This window comes from Mus pahari, chromosome 4 (assembly GCF_900095145.1).
Source record: "Mus pahari chromosome 4, PAHARI_EIJ_v1.1, whole genome shotgun sequence".
NCBI classification, from domain to species: Eukaryota; Metazoa; Chordata; class Mammalia; order Rodentia; family Muridae; genus Mus; species Mus pahari.
In genome coordinates this window covers 21,841,523-21,845,820 of record NC_034593.1, presented here as the reverse complement: position 1 = coordinate 21,845,820, position 4,298 = coordinate 21,841,523, and positions in this window count along the sequence as shown.

The following is a 4,298-nucleotide window of genomic DNA, read 5'->3' as shown; positions in this document are numbered from 1 at the left end:
ATCCTCATCATCCTCAGCATCTTCAGCATCTTCAGCACTTAGTATCCTCAGCACCTCAGTATCCTCAGCATCCTCAGCACTCAGCATCCTCAGCAATGCTGAAGAAAGGGCAGCAGCAAAGACGGAAGTGATGGGCGTGATGGTCTGGGATGTCGAGGGCCCCTTTGCAGCAGTTCCTCAGTAAGTCACCTGGACCTCTGAGCTTATCTGACAGTGAAAGCAAGGCTAGACTGCAACAGGGGCAATTTCATTATCCCTTGGATGTATTACAATGGGCAGCTGAAAGAGATGGAGGGAAAGTGAGAAGATGTTAATAGTTGGGGAAGACTTATATCGTCCACTTGTCACTTAAACTAAGATTTAAAAATCTTGAAAATAAAAAACCAAAGAAAAAGATGAAGTTCTTAAGCAAATGGATGGAACTAGAAAATATCATCCCGAGTGAGGTAACTCAATCACAAAAGAACACATGGTATGCACTCACTGATAAGTGGGTATTAGCTCAGAAGTTTGGAAAACCCAAGATACAATTCACAGACCACAGGAAGCTCAAGAAGAAGGAAGACCAAAATGTGGATACTTCTGTCCTTCTTAGAAGGGGGAACAAAATACCCATGGGAAGAGATAGAGTGACAAAGTTTGGAGCAGAAACTAAAGGAAAGGCCATCCAGTGACTGTCCCACGTGGGAATCCATCCCATATACAATCACTAAACCCAGACAATATTGTGGATGCCAACCAGGGCTTGCTGATAGGAACCTGATATAGCAGTCTCCTGAGGGGCTCTACCAGTGCCTGACAAATACAGAAGTGGATGCACTCAGCCAACCATTGGACTGAGCATAGGGTCCCCAATGAAGGAGCTAGAGAAAGTACCCAAGGAGCTGAAGAGGTTTGCAGCCCCATAGGAGGAACAACAATATGACCCAACCAGTACTCCCAGAGCTCCCAGGGACTAAACTACCAACCAAAGAGAACACAAGGAGGGACTCATGGCTCTAGCCAAATATTTAGCAGAGGATGGCCTTGTGGGACATCAACAAGAGGAGAGCCCTTGGTCTTGTGAAGGCTTGATGCTTGTAGGGGAATACCAGCACAGGGGAGTGGGAGTGGGTGGGTTAGTGAGCAGAGGGAGGAGGGTTTTCAGAGGGGAAATGGGGAAAGGGGTTAAAATTTGAAATGTAAATAAAGAAAATATCTAATAATATATATATCTAATATATATCTAATATATTATAATATATAGATATTATATTAGATATCTAATGTAATATATATTAGATATATAATATATATATATCTAAAATATCTAAATATCTAAATATATATATGATAGATAGCTTAGGGGTTAAGAGCCCTGGCTATGTTTACAGACAACCTGGGTTTGGTTCCCAGCACCCACATGGTAGATCACAAGCATCTATACCTCCAGTTTCAGGAGATCCAACACCCTTTTGTGGCCTTCACGGGCACCAGCCACACACATTCAGATACTCATTCGCATTAAAACATAACAAAACAGAAAACAACACAACAAAACAAAGACAGCTCCAGAATTCCTTGAGGAATAATTGAGCAATTATGAAAAAAATCAGGTGCTTGAAATTCAGGTAGATGTGGATTAGAAGATATAGTTTTTGTGGGATCACAGGGCCTCTCTGGGGTTCCTTTGTGGGTATCCAGTGGCAGTCTTTCTAACACAGCTTATGATTTGCTCACCCTTGTGTAGTCAGTTGGCAATAATTTGTTCAGATATTGTCTTAGTTAGAGTTACCATTGCTGGCCAAAATAAGATGACGAGGAAAGGTCTTTGTCTTACGTTTCTACCTCAGTCCATCACCGTCAAAAGTCAGGTCAGGAACTCACAAAGGGTCAGAGCCTGGAGGAGCTCATGCAGACACTATGGAAGGGTGCTGCTCACGGGCTTGCCTCCCAAAGCTTGCTCGGTCTGCTGTGTTATAGAACCCAGGATCACCAGCCCAGAAGTACCTACACCTAGCACCTACAATGGACTGGGCCCTCCCCATTAATCACTAATTGAGAAAATGCTCCCAGGTTTTCTTACAGCCCAATGTTATGGAAGCAGTTTTTCAACTGAGCTTCTCTCCCCTCAGATGACTATAGTTTGTATAAAGTTGATCTAAAAGTAACATTTTGAAAGAGACGTTCCTTCTGGCTCTAGAGGTCAACAGAACTGTTCATAGCAAAAGGCCAATGGCCACAGTGAGTCGCACAGACTAGATATGCAGTGAAAATTATTGCGAAAGGTCTGAAAAAGAAAATAGTATATTTCTCTTCTGTTTGGCCAAGAAATCATTTCTACATTTGCATTTAGTTTCTTAGAAATATCATAAATGAGTCTTTTTTCTCTCCTTTGGTGCTGCAGATATAGGCCAGATCAGACCAGATTACAAGTAGATGAAGGCAGGTTTTTTTTTTAATTATTATTATTTTCTTTATTTACATTTCAAATGCTATCCCGAAAGTTTCCTATACCCCTCCCCCCCCACCCCTGTTCCCCTACCCACCCACTCCCACTACTTGGCCCAGGCCTTGCCTCGTGCTGGGTCATATAAAGTTTGCAAGACCAAGGGGCCTCTNTTCCCANTGATGGCNNATTAGGCCATCTTCTGCTACATATGCAGCTAGAGACACNAGCTCAGGGGGTACTGGTTAGTTNATATTGTTGTTNCACCTACAGGGTTGCAGCCCCCTTCAGGTCCTTGGGTACTTTCTCTAGCTCCTCCATTGGGGNCCCTGTGTTCCATCCAATAGCTGGCTGTGAGCATTAAAGGCAGGTTTATTAAGAGGCAGCTCTCAGGTGGGCTCACTGATCTTACACATTCAGGGTAATGGGGTTTTATAGGTCTTGGGCATGATGTGATCTAGGAGCTGGGATTCTACCCATATAAGGTAAGAAAGATGAGCCCCTGGATGGGCATTCATGGGTGAGTTGCCAGAAATGCAGAGAGAAGTCAAGACAGAGTTTTCTCTCAGCAGGCAGGGGTGGGGTGGGCTTCTCTGTGTGGGTGTTAATGGGGGGGGGAAGGAGGGCAGATGGGGCTTCCTAGTCTGTGGGGGAAGGGGTTCATGGGGTGGTGTGAGCAGGTGTTGCAACCTAAGAAAAGATCTCATTTCTTACAGTTAAACTTTGTCTTTCAATTTTTGTATGAGTGTGTATGTGTATATGCATGTGTGTGTTCACCTGTGTGTGCACTGTCTGCGTGTGGAGGTCAAAGATTGACAGTGTCTTCTTAAATTGCTTTCTATCCTGACCACACAGTCAGCTCCTTACAGGGGATGCTGAGGATGCAAATTCTGGTCCCACTGCTTGCTCACAGGGAGAGTTCCCCTGCCTCCTCCACCCTAATATGTAATTTCTGGACGGTGTGAAGGGACTGTGGTCAGTATGGCGGGCATGGCTCTGGCAGGCCTTGCCCTTGTCCCCGTTCCCTCTGTCTCCATGCATACATTTAGATTAAATTCCTTTTCCCTTTGGCCATTTCATCCTCCTGAGGCTGACTTCCAAGGTCCAGCTGTTAAAGGATTGAAATCCCACAATCCAAACCTCTGCTTTGGCTCACTTCATTAACATGCTCAATTAAACCGGAACACCTCATCCTAACACAAGGTTTCTCCTCGTACCTTTATAAATAGTCATTTTCCTATGTACTACATCGGACTTCTCTCTATCCAGAGGCAGGCAGTCCCTTGTCCCTCACCCCACCCCAGAGCAAATTTCCCTCCTTCCTCTCCCTTATCTCCTTACCCTTCCCCCCTCATCCTCTACCTCCTGTCTTTGTCTCTTATTCCCTTCTGTCTGCCCCCCTCAGGAGTAAACATGTCTCCTTTGTGCTGAGAACTCAGGGTATCCTGGGGTGTCCTGAGGCTGTACTTAGTGTGGTCAGAGGCATTAACATCAGCCAGATGGAAGGCTAAGCCTTTCCCATTCAGCTCCTGTTCATAAAAGGAAATAGTTTCCCAGTGCTTTTAGAAAGGGAATGTTCTGGTATGAGCTTAGTGATAAAAAGGAGCATCTTAAAGTTCGTGGTCTTTAATTGCTTGTAGTTAATTAGTCACTAATGTGTGAGAGGCTGGCAGTAGAGATGTGGTCTCTGTGGGATGGGGAGGAAAGGGAACTATTTGATAAAAGGAGTTGAACAGGCCATGCCCAGAGAACCTTAAGTCCCAACTGGCCCATTTCTTTTTTTTTTTTTATTATTATTATTTTCTTTATTTACATTTCAAATGCTATCCCGAAAGATTCCCATACCCCTCCCCCCACCTCTGTTCCCCTA